At 47.1% G+C, this 20,742-nt stretch overlaps 1 protein-coding gene across 1 annotated transcript in view; it reads left to right on the top strand.

The window, feature by feature from the left end:
* The window catches only part of CRLF3 (cytokine receptor like factor 3), a 637,760-nt gene that overhangs the window by 253,366 nt on the left and 363,652 nt on the right, over positions 1 to 20,742 (top strand). The gene's annotated exons all lie outside the window — the stretch shown is intronic.

Raw genomic sequence — 20,742 nt, 5'->3', positions numbered from 1 at the left:
TGGGAATTTTCAAAGAGTGGCAGGTTGTTGTCTTTTGTGTTGGTCATCAGCTGCCTCTTGGAGTACCTTGTTGGTTCAGGGAGGGCAGTTGATGTTGAAAAGAAGCTTAGCATGTCATGCTTTCCACCTTGACGTCAAGCCTTGCCTCGAGTGAAGGTTAATCATGCGGTCCTGTTCCTTTGTGTCTGTGATCAGACGGGCTACCTCATGGACACTTGCTTTTAAAGGTGCATAGGAAGCTCCAGGGAGATTTGAGGGTATTTCCACTCTCTGCCTGTGAGAGGGCCTGCAACAGGACCATGGACCTGAAGTCATCTGGATGGATCAATGGTTTTGAGATTATAGATATTTAGTTAAATCTTGAAAATGAAGCCTGGAAATACTTTTATGTATGTGTTCCATTGGGGGAGTTGGAAAAGCTTTCTCTGTACTTTTTTCTTTGTTACAATTGTTTCAAGTGTCTTGCCCTTTGCTGTCTTCCAACTTTACACCTGTCCCATCCGTGATCCTGTCCTTTCATTAATGTTCCTGCCCCTGTAGTGATGCCTTTTGGCTAAAATGGCAGTAGGGGACACCACTCACTAACACCCTTTTACTCTGCTAGACCTTCTCCCATTGACCCTTATTTAAACGTTTTTTTTTTCTTTTTGACATTATGACCAGCTTACCCAACACCCTCTTGTTTCACGGTTGCAACCATATGACATCTTTCAAATTATAGTTGACTGCTAAATTGTTTCCACTTTTAGTTTTTAAACATTAATATTTTCAAACTTTAATCTTAAAGAAAATGTTTTAAGGATTTAGCGCCAGAGTTTATTTTCAGAGGAATGTTTTTTATAGTGCCTTCATGTTTTGCTTAGTTTCGTGGGAATGCAGGTTTGGTGGGAATTCTGTTGTAAGTTCTAAAGATTGAGTTCCTTGTAATACAGTGACACGAAGTGTTGGCTCTTGTAGACAATGCTCTTTTTATCGTCATACCATATTTCCAGTATTGCTGAAATATGGGGTTTAGTTATGTACAATAAATCTATGATATATGTTCCTATTCCACCCACCTTATTTCAACACACTGTGTCTAGTCCTTGATCTGCACTCTTTTGTAACCTCCTATTCTTTCATAGATGCTAGTGTCCATTCAGTACATTCAGTATGACTCGTATAGCCAGTTAACTCTTGTGACGAAGCACCCTGCTGGAGACCTCAGGAGACTGATACTAGCCCAAGGTAACAGATGATTTTACCAGTGGTGGTATGGGAATGCTCACCCCATGCATTGCCATCACAGACATTCCGGCCCCTTTAAGGGAATCGAGGAATGACCGTCCTACAGAGCTGTCAGTGCAGGCATGCTGTGCTCCCCTTGCATGGGTGCAGGAATCCTATTGAATTAGGATCTGAAGCTCATCAGCCAGCCAGCCAACCATCCATCACACAAAGCCTTATACAGTTAAGAACAGATAGGCTAAGGGAGTACACCCCGGGTTCCTGGTCAGGCCATCCCCACCAGAGAGGACCATCCAAACATAGGGACTGCCAGCCACAAGTCAAAAATCGGAACTGGAAGCCATCCCCTGGGGTCGGGTCCACCAGCCAATTACTACACAAGCTGCTTGAAAAGGCACACCTGAGTTCCCTTACCAATGATGGAGGAGGAAGGCAGGGGCAGAAAGTGGCAGGTAGTGAGGGCCTCCCAAGGCATGGGCAAAACAGTACTGAGTCCTGCAAAAGGGCTGTTGGCTATCCCCAGGGGGGCAGTACCTGACATCCAAGTACCATACCAAATAACATACTTCAGTGCCCTTTCACTAGAGAGCAGCGCATGGGGCCAAGAAGGCTTGGTGTGAGCAGACCATGAGGCATTGGTTCTCACTAAAGGAGATACGTAGAGGGCTGGGTGATGCCACGCTCGGAAGGGGTCAATCTGGATAAGACCCGGGAGGCTGGAGCAGAGATCCGAGAAGCTGGGTAATACTGGAGCGTGGGGCTTGGAGCAAGGACCCAGGAGAGCACAAGGAGCAGTTGGTAAGGAGTGAGCCAAACGAGTTCTGGCCAAAGTGGGTGAAATTATTGAGAAAGAAGTTTATGGCCTGAGGAGTAGAGAAGATGTGCAAAGGGTTGGACAAAATGAGTGAGACCAAGGGACCATTGAGCAAAAAAGTAGAGGGAAACTGTGATGCCTATGAGGGAGAAGACATAAAAAGTGGTAATGAAGTAGAGGATGAAAGTACTAAGAAATAGATAATATAAATGGAATGAGTGCTGCTGCAGAATGTGGGAGAAAGGGATTTGGAGACCCATGATTGTGGTGCCCAACAATGTAAGAATATCAGGAGGTTGCACAGATGTGTGATTGTGAGGAGGAGGTTATGAAGGTTATCGGGATGAGTTGCTGAAGCACATCAGTAGATTGTAATGTTTGCCACCTAAAAACACTGGTTATTCTCCACAGGTAAAAGAGAATTTGGACAAGAGCTTGGAGACTGAGGCGGCAGGGGGAAATTAGGCGATGGAACAGCAAGGAATGGTTAGAGAAAGAAGAGTGGGGTTGAGGAGATCAGGGAGAAAGTTGAGAGACGGTAGGAAGTGCAGGAAACAAGAACTAGACTAAGAAGGTTCTGTCAGGCACTGGGCAACTGCTAGATGTGGTAGGAGGAACGAGCACATGGAAGGCCATGTACTGCAGCTTCAGAGAGGTGAAGGAGACAAACTCTGGGAGGAAGGAATAGGCATGTCCTGTGGAAACAAGATGACCGTGCTCTGTGGTTTTGTCAAACGCCAGAGGAGCCGGACACTCTTTGGGAGGAGAAACTCCAACTCTAGCGCTCCCTCCTCGACGGACGGACCAGACTTGCAACCTTACAAAGGATGCATGAATCCCTACATTCTGGAATTGAGACTGAGGAGGGTTCTAGAATCTCTAGAAACCTGCAAGGAAATTGTTCAGCAACCCCCTGAAAACTTTGACTGGAGAACTAACTGGAAATTTTGTTTGAACACTTCACTTCCTTGAGAGAGAGACCCTTCTCTTTTAGTTTAGTTTCAAAGACAGTAGGCAGACTCTGGAGAGCTTAGCCTCCCTCTCTATTTTGTTTGGTTGAGACCTGCCATCCTTTGCAGACATAGTTTGAGAGTAGTGTGGTCTGCCCGTTATTTGATCCCTTTAAGACCCCTCACCAAGACTGCACCTTTCACACCAACTGAATAAGGGATGCATCAGTTTCAAGCGACTTATATTTTCATATGCAGGTCCTGCATTTAAATTCCCACCATCATCAGGTTCTGTTCAGCTTTCCGACAAATGCTGTATGGGCTACCCTCGGAGTAAGACCCTGTTGCATAGATCATTCTTACTGCAAGCCCCACCAGTGTGAGAAGTAACTGTACCTTGTACATTAATATGCCAAGAATCTAGCAATAGTTGGTTGGGTAATGTGTGCTGTCTGGACTGTGAATTGAATATGATAAACATCTCTCATCGGGAACTGGTGAGGTTATTCACAATCTCATTCACTGCTATAGAGTATGTGGCACAAATGGGCGGTTTAAATCTTGCCCCTTTGCAAAATATGCAGATGTATTGTAAACTGCTTCGGTGTACAGAACTTAACGGAGTGCAATGTGTTAATCAGATAAAACCATGGATCTCACAAGTTAGCCTTCAGAGTAAAACAAAATTCTGCACCAACGCTGTATATATCCTTTTTACGAGCAACAAAGCATTTGGCCCTAATTTAAATGATTTTGGCAAAACTTTGCATTATGCCTTGAGGTGACCAGCAACAATCGGAATACATTACTTAAGTGTAACTTTATATCTCAAAAATTCAGGTTACCGCCTATTGAATGTTACTCTTCAAAGATGGCAGCAGCATGTTAGGGGAAACGCCTTCCCTTGAAATCCAGACATGCCTTTTATTCTCTGTAGTCCTGCATCATGTGCTGCAGCATAGTGTAACCTTATAGGTTATTTTGTCTTCTACCAATGCATTTATATACCCGGTAACCCGCGCTCTCCTCACCTTGTAAAGGAACATACTAGGCAATTTTGCCTCCTCACCTTTCTACTACTATTGTACCACTATCAATAGGTCGATCTAAGCTACTGCTGTTGCCACTGATGATACTGCTTCTCCCCCTAATGGCGTGGTCCTGCCAATCCTATTGTCACTGGTAATACATCCAAAGCTGATAATACTGGTGCTATGGATCTTACTTCTGGTATTACTAGTGGTGTTGGCACTAATACTCCGATTACCTTTGCAAGCAGGAACACTGCAGTTGGACCTTTTAGTAGCGATGGATTTTGTAATCTACATTCATACACTTGCATGTACAGACCATCTGCACATGAGTTTTTTTTTAAAGATTTTTTTAAATCAGTACTACAGTGGTTTTACTGTGCAAATCGACGTGATGCCCAGTATGGTCATCTTCCCAATGAAAATGGTTTTGGGGATAGAACTTAACACAATCAAGCCTCCCCAATTTAGAATTACCTACCCAAATCGCTCAGTGGACTTGAGGCCGATCAACTATGATTTGATAAGCTGTTGAAAACACGTTAGTTTCAGGCCGCTGGCATCCCCCATGCCATGAGTCACGTTCGCTACAGATAGGACCCCCTGCCTTAGGATTTTTCATCATCCATGCTTCTGGTATGATCATTTGTGTCAATGCAACCGGGGGACCAATGTTTAAAACAGACCCTACAGTACTTTGTAGCTTCTGTACTATGTGTTTACATTTACAGGAGGTGGTGTGGCACCCTCCAACACACGAACAATTTCATTTTCCGCTTCAGTTTTGCGTTTAATTGGAACCCCAGCCAGCCGATTCCCTTCGTGGGTACAGCTTTCCCCCGTCATGAGTTAGTTTTTTTCCCCCACAGTTCTATTACTGCACATGAATGCATGGTATACACGCGGTGGTTTCCTTTTTACCGGAATTACCTTTTTATCTACCCTTCTTCTCACACTCATGTCCCTTCTTTTCATACTAACTTCTTCAGTGGATTTTACATGTTCTAAGCCTCGCTTACTAGCACACACATCACAGCATTGCTCTCTCATTTTTGAGTGAATTAACAATGATTGCACATCAGTTTTGGTTTCCAGATGGGCACATTTCTCAGCAACATGGATAGCAGATTTTCTAAAGCATGAGTCACTCTTCAGCCACTTGAGCAGTAACTTTCCAAGCACAGCCATTGAAATTAGAAATCGCAAAGTTTGAAAAAGATGTCTTTGCTGCTGTGTAATGACATTTTAAAACCTATGTCTGTTTTCCCTGTCTGTGGTTAGGTGATACTGCCTATGGCACTACCGCCATCTGAAAAGAACATGGGAGTAAAGAAGGTGATGTGTAAGTGTAGTAGACTAAGCTGTACCTAGTAGGGCCTCTGCTTGAGATATATTCTGTCAGCAGAGAGATGTGGGTCGTCTAAACCACACTGTCCTGTTATCGGAGGAAGCTTAATAGGCCTAAGTGTTAGGCAGAATCCTGTGCAGTGCCCTTAGGGACCACTACACACAATTAAGACCACAGGTGGCAATACAAGTTTTACCTTTGGTACAAGCCTGTACTACTAAGTTATAGTGGTAGCAGTAGACGAGCAGCCAGGCTTTTCTCAAGAGTATATGAGCAGTAGCAGAGATTACACAAAGGGACCACAATTACCTTGGCTCACTCTAACACTGATTCAAGGTTTCAGGTAAAAAAAATATAAGTACATTTATTTTTAAACCATCAGTTATAAACACAACACCTCCTATTAAAATTGAAACAAAACCACGCGTTAAATATACTACAACTAACCAATTCACTTTGTACAGTATGTCTCAAGGTAAGTACCCTGTGTTCGAATGAACCGGTGTTATGAACAAAACACAATACCGCGGATACGGTTGCGATCACTTTTTGACAGTTCGGTCTACTCAATAAACGCGTATCCGTGACATGAAATGCTACCGGGGCAAAAACACACTTAGCACCTGAGATACCCAGAGGGAGTTGGAGGCAAAATTCACAGGCAATCTTCAGGTTAGGCAGACAGTGTCGAGAAACACTCAGAAATAGGAGTTCAAAAGTCAAAGGGTCGGAGCCAGGGTTAAGTGACAGCGGAGACCTGTTGCCGAAGATCACACCGTTCGACAGTTCACAATTCAGTCTGGCCAAGAGTACTTTGATATTGTCAATGTTCGGAAGCAAAAGTTATAAGAAGGAGGGAAGAAAAGGGCGAGCCTTGAGGATGAGGAAAAAGGGATTCACCCTGTTTCCTCGAGTAGAGCACAGTACCTTATTCCAATGATGCGGCTGGTTCCCTGGCAGTTGTTCCTGTTGGTTTCCCGCAGACCCACGATTCCTAGAGCTTCGTTGTGAAGGAGGACGTTTGAAGGGGGTCTGCACCACACAGGGATGAAGCCGGCAGCATCGACAATGAATAAAAGGTGCGCTCCTTAAAAACAGGAGAGGCTCGGCAGGTGGCTATCCAGACCACTACAGCAGTGTGCAGCGATTTCGACCACGGCAGAGAACTCTGGCTGAAGAAGATGAGCTGGTTATCCCCTCCAGACTCAAGGGAAGAAGATTCCGGACTGGATCTCCTCTTAGTCGTGGAAGGGTAGATAGCTCAGGACTGCAGCAGGGCTTCACCGGGACGGGGTAGTTGCAGCAGCCGTTGTTCTCTTCGGTTCCTTGTAGTTCCAGAGGCGACTCTGACTTCTAGCCCAAGAGACCTGCCTTTTTATGCGCAAAACCCCCATTCACACACAGCAGGGGGGTTGTCCAGCCGGGACAACCACCTCAGCCAATCATGGCAAAGTGCGACTTGGGTTTCCTAGGATGCCCTGTGCAGGGGGTGACTACACCCACATTCAGCCCACCTAGACACCCAGGCGCCTGGAGGAGGACTTCTCTGCAGAAGCCCGCCAAAAGACGGTGAACAAAGAAGGCGAACCTAGTTTGCCGCGCAAAGTAAAACACAAGAAGGACTTTAACAAAAAGAAATGGCGAATAAACCCAACCAGAGCCCAAAGAAAGACGATTTGGTCAATTGGGTTTATGTTCGAGGCTAATATAATAGCCAAGAACAGTACCACGTTTATCTAATATAATCGCGGTAGAAAAGGTAGGGTAGATACCACTGCCACCAGCCAAGTCTAAATGTTAAAAGAGCGAAACAGTGCTCTGGGAGGTACAGACAGAAAAGGGGTACAGATTAGCTCTTTACAGTACTCCATGTAAAATGGGGTGTACTGGGTCTGTGGTAAAAATGACTATGTAAAGTAAATGGCAACTTTACCTTTCTTTGGGGGACAGTAGTCAGCCCCACCGAAATGGAGTCAGAGGGAAGTCTTAAAGACAACCCTGGGTTACTGCACTAAAGGTGCTGAGTAACCCATACAAGAACAGGGGCACCTGGAGTGGTGTGCTCCAGTGCCCAAGATCACACAATGAGTAAAAACACATAGGCCAAAACGCATGCAAGAGTGGAAAAAGGATGTACACTCTTACCAGGTGGAAAAAATAAACTCCAGAAATCCAGCAAAGCTGCTGGGGGACTCACTAGGTGAGGGAAAGTAGCCCTAGAAGGAGAATTCTCCCTAACACTAAGTAGGAGGGTTGAAACATGTCAGCCCACTAGATGTTATATATGGACTTTCTGACCGATACTCCAGACAAGGACAGAAACCAACGCTGAAGCAAAAACAATCTGATCCTCATGGAGCACGGATGACAGAAGAACCATAGAAAGAGCGGCGTGACCGTTGAAAGCCAATCAAAGTTGCTGGAGGGAGTCTGAATGTGAGGAGCCAGCAAGGAGAACGGCGAGAGTCACAGAACAGGCAACGGGTTTAGGGGAAGAACTTATGGAGCAGAGAAAAACTAAAGCAAACAAGAGTTGTTCCATCTTGGAAGTTTATTACCAGAGACCAGTAATCCAAGGAGTATTACTGAAGAAGGGGACCCATTGAGAGAAGGTAAATAAAGCAACTTGAAAGAGCAAAATGGGTGAGTAAAACCATAAAGGTGTATTTTGGGATTTGGAGTGCACGTTTTTGTAGCACTTCGACTGCCTCATTTATTAACTATGCTGCCGTTGAACCACAAGTTCCTAGAGCAAAAGACAGAAATAAATCCACAGCCCAATGACCAATGGGGTAGGCTTGCTAGATCCTTAATAGCAGCAAGCAAAGTAAAGCAGTAGATGTGACATGCAAATGTACAGAACGACCGCACAGTTACAAACAGACATAATGCAATAAGTGTGCCCCTTCGATCACTGCCTTAGGTTTCCATCTACCATGAAGTGTATAAAAGCTATGTGTAGTGCAGATTTCAAACCAATGACTTAATTTTAAGGAGGGGGTCTTACGGTGTCCTGCTTATCGTTAGGAACTTCAAACACAAGCGATAAATCTCAAGCTTTCACTGGACCCGTTCCGACCATCCCACAGTCCTCCTGCAGCTGCAAGCTCATCTTATTGCCACTGTCCAATATTTGAGCTAGAGTCATACCTGGTTCATCAGTATCTGCCTCCGTAGCTTGCCTGAACTGCAACCTTGGATCACCCGATTGCGAACCATGACTTCTTCGTTGTCTCACTTGCAGGTGATTGCCATCTGTCACAGACGTGCGCAGAACTGATCAAGAGATTCCTCCTCACGCTGCTTCTCCCTGCACATGAGAAATCGATCGAAGTCCACATTGGATAATGGAATAAAATAGTTTTGAAGCACCGTTTTGACGGCCGCATACGTCACTACCTGCAGGTTTAGGGACTCATAGATGCGGAGAACTTCCATCCCTGATGAATAGAGCAGTGTGGCTCTTTTGGCATCATCATTTGTCTCTCCAGTTACTGTGAAATACATATCTAATTTCTTGATCCACAGGAGCCATTTTGGGCCCAATTTCGAAGCTGTGCCAGAAGTGTCAAATTCCTGCATTGGTAGCAACGAGCCATGTTGCCTACGCACCAACGTCGGTGCCGCAGATGCTTCTCCATCGCTGTCCGTCATCTTCACAGGTCGCACAGGCACCTCAGTCTGATGGCAGAGGCCGCGAACCTGATTTAGACAGATGTTGACGTACCTGGATGCGTGAGCTGTGGCCCTGTGGTGCTGCGGTGATCATCCCCTCCAACACCTGGTTGGCAATCAGCCCCTGGTTGATCGTCCTGGCACCCTGCCACCAAGAACCTGTGGTGCCAGGTTAGACTGCAGTCCTCATGGGCTGGAAGACTGCAAAAGTTCAAAAAATTGAGGTGATGCTATTCCTCAGAACGTGGGCAGCGCACGAGCACCCTCGCGGGCCGCTACTGCCTCACGCGCTGAAAATAACATGGCCGCCATCTCTCACGTCGGGTCCGGGATGCCTACTGAAGAAAATGCTCATGGTTGACACACTCGAGCGTGTCGAACGCTTCCTCCGTTGCCTCCCGCCTCGTCGCCAATGTGATGGGCGCACCCGTGCCTCGGGCCGCCTTGTACTCACACACGCATGCATGCACACTGGAAGTAACGACACACACGTCTATGCTTTCCAAGGTCCCGGAGGCATCTGCCGCACTGACCGTCTTTATTGGTACCGCGCATGCGCCGCCCGGAACGAGGCTCGCGCCTGCGCGCCTTCTAACTAAAGACGTCGCACTAGGGTTATCAAGTTTCCTTTAGAAGCAGAGTTAGCCAGTATCGGGCTGTACAATTAAAGCGGGCAGGCAGAGCTTAAGAAAACCGCACACTGTTCAGTAGCTTTAGTAATGCAAAACAAATATTCTCCAATACTGTGTTAAGAGAAATGCATCTTGTAGGCAAGCTTTCATTATTTTAAGATGGATTGCTCTACCTAATCAGACCGATGCAGGGTTATATGGCCTAATCTAATGTAATATAGTAGCTTTGTAATTTTTTGTTTTTTGTTACATGAGTCTTCCTAGCATTACATTGTTGCATTGTAATGTTTCCTGGCCTTTAACATCAATTATTCCACTATAGTTGGGTATTAGTGATCTGAAAATTCACTACTAAACAAAATACAGAATAGCCATGCCGTGAAATGAAAGTTCCTCAAGCATCTGAGACACACATTAACAGATTCTGTCATGACCACAGTCCCAGCGGTGACCCCAACTCGATTGACACGAATGGTTGCACACCATTTGAGACATACCACCTTTGGGCATTCCTCACAAGGTTCCAAATTCCATAACTGGACCACCCTGGTGTGCACATTGCTCAGAGCACTCCCTTCCATGATGGCCTCCTTATACAGCAAGAAACAACAAGCTTCAAATTCTGTGTGAAGTCTCCAAACCACAGGGGCCATGTTGCACCAAATGGCTATATAAACCCCACAGAGGCTCACACGTTCCTTTTTGCTTTTGCTAAACGCTAACACACTGCATCTCGGAGCCTCGCACCTGAAGAACTTAACTGATCCTCCATCACCAGAGTACACTAGCCTCCTGTTCCTCTGTCCATCGCGCGCAGCCAGCAACCTGAAAGACAACACGAAACGCACCAGCAAGACAATGGGTGAGTATTGCTAAAGCATTACGCTGTATGCCCGCATTCCTACTTCTCAGCGAGCCATCACATGAGCTTCCTGTGATGAATCCTACAGACACCTCAGTAATTCCCTGACTAAAATTTCCTCCTAGGTGGCCATGGAAAGGCAGACCCTTTCTGATCGTGACCTTGGGGGTGATGTTCTGCGGGAGAATCACCAGGGAGGAGAAAAGGCCCTGGGGAATGAGAGGACTCAGTGGGATGAGAAGCAGTGTTTGTCTTCCTTTAGGGAGAATGGGTCTGCAATGCCAAAGCATGTAATGGCTTGTTATAATAGCCATCTTGCTATTCCACAAGGTACAAGTGAAATAGGGCTGAAAACCATCACACACTCCTAGGCCTTGGGAGGAATCAAAACCCCTCTAAAATTTGGGAGATCTGTAAAACTAAAGACCTCCGTAACACCTAAAGGTACAGTGAAAAGAAATATGTGAATAACGGCGGCTTAAAATAATTGCCTATCCCTTTTCAATCAGGGCTAATAAAGACTAATCCTTATGATGTTCCTTGAAAGAATATTATAAGGAACAAACTGGGGTTTAAAAGTAAAACATATATTCAAAGCCACATTTTTCCATTAAGGAGTTCAAGTCCCATAATTCCTGAAGTACTGGGGTGAAGAAGAGAGATGAAAAGATACAATGTTGCAAGAGTAGTCCGCTCATTAATGCAGATGACCCATACCTGAGTGAGACAGGGAGGCTCAAAAGGCCCCCTCAGGTGCAGGCCATAGAGAAAGAGAAGTTGGAGTTGTTGGAGAAGAGCAGAGGTAGCAAGAAGAAGCAGCATGGTCCGTGCTGGCAGCCGAGGCAGAAGCTGGAGGAGGGAGAAGACACAGGGACCACTGTTTGGCCGATATCAGCTGCCGGTCATGAGAGGGTCTGTCTCTCCAGAAATCTGAAGTGCAGAGGTCGCACAACGGAAAGCATGCAGGAGGCTGGTTCAGGTGGCTGGCGTGCACCCGAGGGCCTCCAGGCTGTCTCCGGTGGCTGGCGTGCATCAGAGGGCCTCAGGAGCAAGAAGAGTTCCAATTGTAGGTGGCATGGGCGAAGGCAAACTAACAGAAGCAGTTTCCCGGGTCAGGAGGAGCCACGGCAGCAGGAGTCATGTGAGCGGCAAGGAGAATGGAGGCCCACGTTTTACCCGGTGAGTTCACAAGCTGGCAGTGACCCCGGAGCCCTCTGTTGCTGCTCACATGTCAGAAGCAGGCGTTCAGCGAGTGAGAAACGCTCTCATAGAAGTAAAAGTAGTTCAGAGAACTGTTTTGAATACCAAACTATTGTAAAGCAGCAGAAGCAGTACTTGTGTGTGAGTGAAAGTGATTCCCAGGTTCATTGTGAAAACCGAGCTAGGGAAAAGCAGCAAACACCTATCATAACAAAACCAAATTACTGTAATCTTAAGTATGAGTCTATAGAAAACCCAGCAACCCAAGTGGGCAAATTTGTTAAGAGTTAATGCCTACAAGCATTACCCAAGCAAAGATACACTACAACCAATTTAAATACAATCTAGCCAATATTGCCAACAGCAGAAGGGGCCTAATGCAAGGTTTATAAACTCTGCAGAGCTGCCACAGAGCCTGTAGAGAGACGCAAAAACAACCGAAGGAGACCAGTATGAGCCCGGAAGAGGGTTGGGAGACCGGGACGGTTGTTGGGGACCCTGAAAGACAAACTAAGAGCATGGGGCTGAGGACCCGCACCCAATACAAAGTTGCATCATGAGTGATCTTCGTGGCGCTACCTGGCAGGATAGTTTACCAGGTCTGCCAAACTCCGAAGGAACCGCATCTCTCCTGCCCTAAAAAGTCTTCACTGGCTCACGGGTTGCTGCATGGATTAAATTCAAATCCCTCTGCATCATCCACAAGGCTGTCTGGGCCCAGGGACATTACTATCTTCAACTTTATCTCACTAAATACTGCCCCTGCAGACCTCTCCGTTCCTCTGGCACCAGCTCTTTGTGTGTAAAGTGCTTTGCTAAATAGAGGGCAGGAGGTTGACAGCTTTCCTCAGCTGGCTCCCTACTATGGAACAGCCTCCCCCTCCCTTAACACCTTGAGCAGGACTTCCTTAAATTCCAGTAGCTCCTCAAGACCTTCCTGTTTACCTCCTCCTTCCCATATTCTCTCCTCTGCTAATCTCACAGTTGCTGTGATTGTTATCCTGGGCCCTTATGCATCCTCAGGGCCCCTGACCTCCCACACTCAATCGCTCAAGCTTCTGTCTACTCTCAGCACCTGCCTTGGCCCTCCCTCCGCCTTGGAGGCTTGCACTTACACACAACATGGCTCCTAGCCATGTAGAACTTACCTCACCATGCACTTCATCTGTTGCTCACTCACCAGCAAGGACACTCCAGCACCTACCCCCTCTGCTCTTTTCCTTGCTGCACTTGCTGCACGTCCTGAATTACTCACAAGGCATAGTAGGTTAGTCCTTTTCCTTTCCCCTCCTCCTCTATTGTGCATTCAATATGTATTACTCCCTTGTTCCCTCCCTTGCCCTGTGGGTGCTTTGAAACACTATGTACTTGCTGTACAAGTGAACAATAAATACATAAATAAGCTGTGGGCAATAAGGAATTTTGAAGTTTCAAGTTTGACAAACTTTTAGTTGACGAACTTTGTTCTCAAGACATTTTAACCAAGGACTCTGATCCATTATCTAGAAGAAGGGAGCCATTCTTCTGGACCAAGAAGAGACATTATATCCTTAGTTAGATTAAAGTGTAAGGGGCGGAAATAGGTTTTGATATGACAGTTGACACTCTTTATTTGATTGGACATTCTGGCATGTGCCCGAGTATTTTTGGTTGAGGCAGGGAAATCCCTCTTAGAGTTAGGGATAGTTAGGTTTTTCGCCTTTCTTTTGGATTGAATACAAGTTTAAAAGCAATCAGATCACCACCCTTTTTGTCAGTCTCCTACTCATGCACCCTTACAAACCATACTCAAGCACTGTTCATCCCGAGAGGGTGCAGCCTTCCCCTGATATGCGCATCCCTTTTACCCTGAGCACGTCAGAGCGCCTTCAGAGTGCCATTCGTGGTCAGTGTAGGAAGTGGTGCGGGCCAGTCCACGAGGTGTTCCTAGACGTCCCTGCAAGACCCATAGGTGAGCGTTAGAGATTCATTGCATACTGGACAGAAGAGTTTAACTCCTAAAAATCTGTGAAAGGGACATTTGTTGCTGAATATGGGAGCCCATCCTCATGCATCTGTGAAAGTGACAATTGAAAGTCACATTGCATGTTCACAACGGGAGTCCAAATTCTTTAAGCATCTAAGCCAGAAACTCGCCTACGAAATATAGGCCAGTTACAAGTTGACCCTGGCCTTTCACATTCAGGCAATGAAAAACGATGGATTGAAATTCTTGAACATGCATGTCTTCATCATTACGAATTCCTTGTTGCATTCTGTTGCATCATTTTTAGCTTGTCTGTATCATTAAAGACTGGAAGGAATTCTATGCAAACCAGCCTTAACTCAGTCCCAAAATTATCATAGAAAAACCTAAACCATCAAAATGCAAGGGTGATATTTGTCTCACATTAGTTATCAAAGCATGCTCAACCTCGATGATATCCATTCTGTGTAGGTTTATAAATGCATCTTTTAGAGATTGCTTGGTGCCTGCCGGCTTGCATTAAGCAATCGTGGGTTACACCTCTGCTGAAGAAACCCAGCCTCTCTCCTGCCGATCCGCTAAACTACCGCCCTATCTCTAATGCACCATTTTTGCTGAAGATCTTAGATAGAGTGGCTTATACACAAGTTCTTGCCCACCTAAGATCTGTTAATATTTTTAACCAGAGGCAGTCTGGCTTTAGAGAAAAACATGGGACGGAAACGACTATGCTGGATTTAAAATCTATTTTTCTACGACGCATGGATCAGGGAAAAATTAGTATGCTGATGTTGTTGGATCTATCTGCCGCCTTCGACCTGCAAAACAGAGTTAATGCTAGTAGGGACAGAACCTAAAATTCTTAAAATGGAAGTTCAATATACACAAATCCGAATTGGAGATTGTACTATAGATGTCAAAAAGAAAGTAAAAACACTAGGGGTCTTTTTGGATTGCAACCTGAACATGAAGGCACAGGTTAGCAGCCTTGTTGCCGCCACAGCATATTATATCAAACTTCTTTCACATGCCCGTCCTTTCCTTTCAAGAACAAGTCGTGAAACTCTTGCACAAGCTCTAATAGGTTCTAGAATAGACTGTTGTAGTAGTCTTTTGATAGGTCTATTGAAAGGTGAAACCAATAGACTGCAAGTCATGCAGAATAATGCAGTGAGAGTTATTACTGACCGGAAGAGTAGAGATCATACATCAGATGCCAGAAGAGATCTACACTGGCTCCCTATCAATGAAAGGATCTGATTCCGGTTAATGGTGATTACTTTCAACTGTCTGAAAAACTGTGGTCCCTCTTACTTAAGAGGTCCTGATCCCAAAAGTAGGTAAGTATAGTCTGAGATCCATCAATCGCTCTCAGCTAAAAATCCCTTCATGCAGCTAACACAAGTGAAAAATGTTGCCTTCTTTTCTGCCACTCCTGCTTTTTGGAATGGTCTGCCTATTAATCTTAGAGAGGAGACCTCCATTAGCGTTTTCAGAAAGGGTTTAAAAACCCTTCTGTTTAACTAATGCCCAGCCTGATTCAGAGAGCTTTCAGTCTTACCGGTACTGCTATTCAGAGGTGTTATTTGTCTATTTGTGTCTTGTCTGTCTAGCACCCTTAAGCCTCCGGGTCAGTGAACGCGCTATACAAGTTATAAATAAATAATAACCTACACCAAAAGGCTTGGCTTAGTCTCCTACCTCCTTACAGTACATACACAAACCAAAACACAAATCCCTTCCTCTTTACTGCTAACAGTTCTAAACTGAAAACAGTCTATGTGCTCTAGATAGCAATTCTTCTAAACCAAAACGCTGAATCTGAAGGTCTGCAAAGGGGTCTACCTGTCCCAAGTTTCTTCCCCCAGGCTTGAGACAAGCAATGACAATAAGGCTAATGCAGTAGCTGTACCCCCAAATGCTGCTTTATCTGATTAGTGCCTTCTCCTACACAGCCATATACCCCAAACGGCCCCACTCATTCTCCAAACTGAGAGAGAGTGGGAGAGAGAGTGAGATATTGAGAGTGCAGGAGAGAGAGATCTTGAGAGAGATGTAGAGAGAGCGAGAGAGAGAGAGACCTATTGAGCGAGAGAGCTATATATATTTCAAAAGGGAGATGGTAGGCGATCTTCAGGGGGAGATGGAGAGTGGGATATTAAGAAAGGGAGCGAGAGAGAGAGATATTATGGAATTGAGATGATTGGCAGTAGCAATCTGAGCTAGTGTAATTAGACTTGTCTGCTAGAGGCTAGTGATAGAAGTGCAGGGTTCCAGATTGTTTTTCCTTGCCGTGTAAGGCCTATTCCTCTCTGCCCCTGCCTAACGGACTCCCCTTTAAGATCTGCTTGCAGGACAGCCCCCCCACCACAGCCGACTGCCAAAGGGCTACCCATTAGCACATCAACACTAACCGTACAATGTCTAAGATTTCCTCTTTAGCTCTATCACACTTGCCCACATCAGAACATGTAGTCTATAAGATCTTGAGCTCTTACATATGGAGAACATACTCCCAAGTGTATTTGTCAAACCCATAGAAGGCAGATGGGCACACAGGAACCAGAACAGTCCGATCTTCATCCATCAACAACACAGGTTTTGCATCTGCCTCTCCCACTAATGCCCTCCCCCCCTTTCTTCCCAAGCCAAGCACAGCGGGCCCACCAAAAGAGGGAGATGGGTACAAAACACCATTTGTATTACATTACAGTATAGCCTTTATATTTTCAAAGGCCTTAACCCCCTTCAGGTCCCACCTATGTAAAAGAAACTACGGAAAGCTGTGTTGATTATTTTGCAGTGCAGCTTTCAGGCTTGTGCAGGATAATTGACTTGAAAGTTGAGTAAAAAGTGATCACAAGCCAATTATGATTCACCCTACTTTAAAATAACTGCTGTGTCTCTAAATGTGACCCATTTCGTTCTAACAGACAAAGTCTACGCTGGGGAAAAAGACAATTTCTTCCAGTTTATGCCTAGAATTGAGCCAGAACTGGTGCAGTACTTTAACCCCTTTAGTGCTAAAGACGAGTATACTCGTCCTTTTTGCATAGACTTGATTAAAGTTCAGCAGTGCATTTAAGTGTTGGCATTAGTGCAGAACATTTGCCTGATCAGCAGAAAGGTAAAAATCTAAACTCCAGTGTGCACAGTGTAGAATCTAGAAGTGCACTAACTGAAAGATTTAGTTTAAAGTGAGGGCACGAGTACCTCAAAGTAAAGGACAGTCTGACTAGCCTTTAAAACCACCAGCTGTGAAAGGAGGAAATAGATTGAGGAAGAGGCATGGAAGGCGTTCCAGAGAGCGGTTTCTGAAGAAAGATGTACTGAAGTCTGATTCTAATAGTTTGGATACCCCTCAAGAGAAACAGATCCTGGCAGAGGATTGGGTCACACATTTCTCAGGGGTCTGAGCGAAGAACCCTCTTCCCATGTGAGCTACACAAAACGTCAAGGTGAGAGCACAGCAGAGCAACCCACTGCATTAGTAACTGGTATGGTCGGAATAGGGTATTCTGAAGCAAATGGGGCAAGACGGGTGGATATTTAAATAGGGATTAGCCTAGCAAGATTGACAGAGCTAAGAGACTACATATATTTGCAGTTCTCCAGCATCGGGTCTGGCATGGATTCACGTGCTCCTGAATATTCCCTGTCGTCAGGCCGGGAATCCTCGGTAAAAGAAAAAACAGTTTCACTTTCACTTACAAACTGTATTTCTCCTTTAAACCAATCACTGTGCTCTGGGTCATACTGCCCCCATCCAATGACGTCTCTCTCCCTAAGCCACTCCTCTGGCAGCCCTCTTCAGATTTTTACCGCACGCTACAGTGTTGGGAGTCCTCAGGTTTGCTCTGCGAGCTACTTCTACGTTTTCGATGGAAAAAGGTTCTATTTTTGTTCCAAAAGAGCCTATTTGCTCTTTCCTCCATCTGCTGACAGAGAGGATCCGTTGTCGGTGAATTTCAGTGCCCCTCAAGGGTGAAGTTCGTCAAAGTTTCCAGAAGGCCATTGGGCCTACTTCGTGCCCTCCGACCATGACGGAGGAGGAGAAGGGAAGGTCTCTCTTTAAGCCCTACACCAAGTGCGGGCTACAGAACATGTGTGTGGAAGACCAGCACCTACAATGCCTCTACTGCCTGCACTTGGACCATAAGGAGGTGGAGCGCAAGATATGCCTGGGGTTCTCCAAGAAGATGACGGACAATCCCAGTAGACCGGCGGCGTGGCTTAAGGCTAAGGCCTCTTCCCCAAGCAGGGTCAGGCCTCACCCACGACCGGTCAGTCCGAGGAGCAGTCTTTGAAGTCCTTTGAGGGCACCTCATCGATGGGGGTCCAAGACCAGGCCAAGAACCGCAAGTCCGAGCCCACCAGGGTCGCCACGGAAGCGGGTCCCAAGGTGATTAGGACGCGATTGAATCAAGCTCCTCCTCAAAAAGGAAATCATCTATCCCAGCTAAACTGTGGGAGAAATCCGAGAGGCAACGGACGTAGGAGAAGAGGGCCGAACTGCCCAAGCAGGCCCAATTAGTGCAGGCTAAAACTTCATCGACTATCGAATTGGGGCAGCTGCTCTGACGGTTAAGGTAGCCCCCCAGCACAGAAAGTATACTTGCCCCCTAGGCACAACACTGCTGCAGTGACTTTGGCAAAGTCTGCTGCCACGCCAGAAGGGGAGAAAACGGCTCAGGTCCCGGTTCAAGCCCCACAGGCAAGAGAAAAAGGGGGGGGCGAGGAGGCCCCGAAACAGCCCTCCCAGGCTGTGGCACAAGCCATGGAGGTCTCGTCCACAGATGACGAGGACCAGGAGTCCTTGCACACAGATCACAAGGACGTGGAAGAGGAGGAAGACTGAGGGGAAAGCAACGACTGAGAGGATGGCAAAGGGCCTAGTTTTCGATCCCGCCAGCTCAGCCCAGGGATGTGTGTCTGGACATTCTGTTGACCCTTCACACCTTGGTGTCAGAGATCCAGAAAAGGATGCCACCGGGCACGGTTCCTGTCGTCCCTCAGGCCTCCGTTCATTCTCCAACTCAGAAGAGGAAGCATCATCCAATGCCCCCATTTCAGCCTCCACATCTGCCACTGGCCCCCTCTCTCCCAGCAGACCCAGACACGGGTACAGGGACGGACACAACCCCAGACGAAGACTATATCGTCGCAGTGGGTGGTGAGTCTCCACATTTGGATGCTCCACCTATGGCATCCCCACCGGACGAGGTGGGGTCATTCCATTCCATGATGGCCATAGCCTCTGAGCTTTTTCAGCTTGTGCCCGAAGAAACCAGGAAGGAGGGTTTATTGTACCAGAGGCGCAAGTCCAGGAAGAAGACAATCATGGCGGTGCCCCTTCTGGACGATGTGTGGGATGAGGGCCTGGCCCTCATGAAGAACCCTTGCATGGCTTCAGCCAAATGGGATAAACTGGAGAAGAAGTATCGGGTGCCGGAACTCCACACCCAAGTGCCTGAGGTCGCACCCATCGGCGGATTCGGTGGTGTCAACGGCTGCGAGGAAACGGTCGGCTAACCCATCCTCGTTGTCTTCGGTCCCTCTGGACAGCGAGGGGAAGAAGCTGGATGCCATGGGAAGGAAGGTGATTTATACATGCCGTCCAAGGTCAAGGCAGCCAATGCACTGGCGATCCTAGCCAGGTACGACAAGGGAGCTGTGGTACAAGCTGGACCCTATTCTGCAGTTCCTCCCAGACGATTAGAGGATGGAGGCAATCACTCTTTTTCCAAGAGGGGGATGTTGCGTCTGATCACGCCATTACAGTGGCGGCAGATGGGGAATGGTATTTGCCTTCATCGACAAGGCTGGATGAAGGCCACGAATTTCCAGCAGGAAGTCCAGGCGAAGGTGTTGGACATGCTCTTCGACGGAGAGAACTTGTTTGGGAAGGTCATCGAGTCCCTCCAGGCCATCATGGCGGATACAGAGACTGCCCGTTCCTTGAGTACTCTCCAGCAGCAGCGCTCTTCTTTTTGCTCCTCCAGGGGAAAATCGAGCAGGTCTTCCAAAGGTTTCTCCTCTTCGTACCGTCAGCCTTCCAGATCCATGACAAAGGAAGCCTACAGAGGCCTTTCCCAGGCCTACTGTAGCAGAGGACAGCATCACCGTTGCCTGCAGGGCACCGGCTCCAAAACAGGCTGGACTGTCCGGGATGTCGTGCCCCCACACGGGCTCCCCGGTGGGCAGCCGGCTGACGAGGCTCGTCAGCGAGTGGAAGATCACCACCGACAGATGGGTGCTGGATGATTTCGCCCGGGGACACACCCTGTAGTTCCAGCGATGGTGTCCCTGGATCACTCCTGTGACCCATCAGGAGCAGCACCTTCCTCATCTCCTGGAAGAGGTACGGCAATGCTGCAGAAAGGAGCCCACTCGCAAGGGTTGGCCGTCTGACACACAGAGGCGACTATCCAGCTACTGACTGATCTGGGATTCTCCAACTATCCAAAGTCCTGCTTGACACCATCGCAGAACGTGCTGTTCCTAGGACCCAGACACAATACAGTGTCCCGCCTGGCATCGCCTTCAGATTGAGAGGGTAGCAGCCATTCAAGGAAAGGTGCAGCAGCTGTTGTCATTGAAGACCTCCGCAGTGCGAACCATCAAGTCATTGCTCGGCATGATGTCATCCAGCTCTGCAGGTTACAGATGCAACCTCTTCAGGAGTTTTTGGATGCTTGCTGGATACAGGGGTTGGAAGCTTCACAGACAAGATCCCGCTCGACCAGGAGTTCCGTCGGGCGATAGGGTGGTGGGGCGTCTGCTCCGACATCCCCCGGGGCGCAGGTTTTCAAAACCCTCCATACCAGGAGACGGTCACCACGGACGCTTCCCTGGAATGCTGGGGAGCCCACACCGGACGTCTGCACGCCACAGGCGTGTGGCTACCGGAGGAGAAGGATCTCCATATCAACATCCTGGAGCTACATGCAGTGTTCTGGGCCCTCATGCCGTTCCTTCCATCTCTGAAAAAAAGCAAGGTGGTGGGTGTTAGGCAGAAACCTGTGCAGTTCCCTTAG

This window comes from Ambystoma mexicanum, chromosome 3q (genome assembly GCF_040938575.1).
Source record: "Ambystoma mexicanum isolate Mex_15411 chromosome 3q, UKY_AmexF1_1, whole genome shotgun sequence".
Taxonomy (NCBI): Eukaryota; Metazoa; Chordata; class Amphibia; order Caudata; family Ambystomatidae; genus Ambystoma; species Ambystoma mexicanum.
This window is presented reverse-complemented; position numbering and strand designations above follow the sequence as displayed.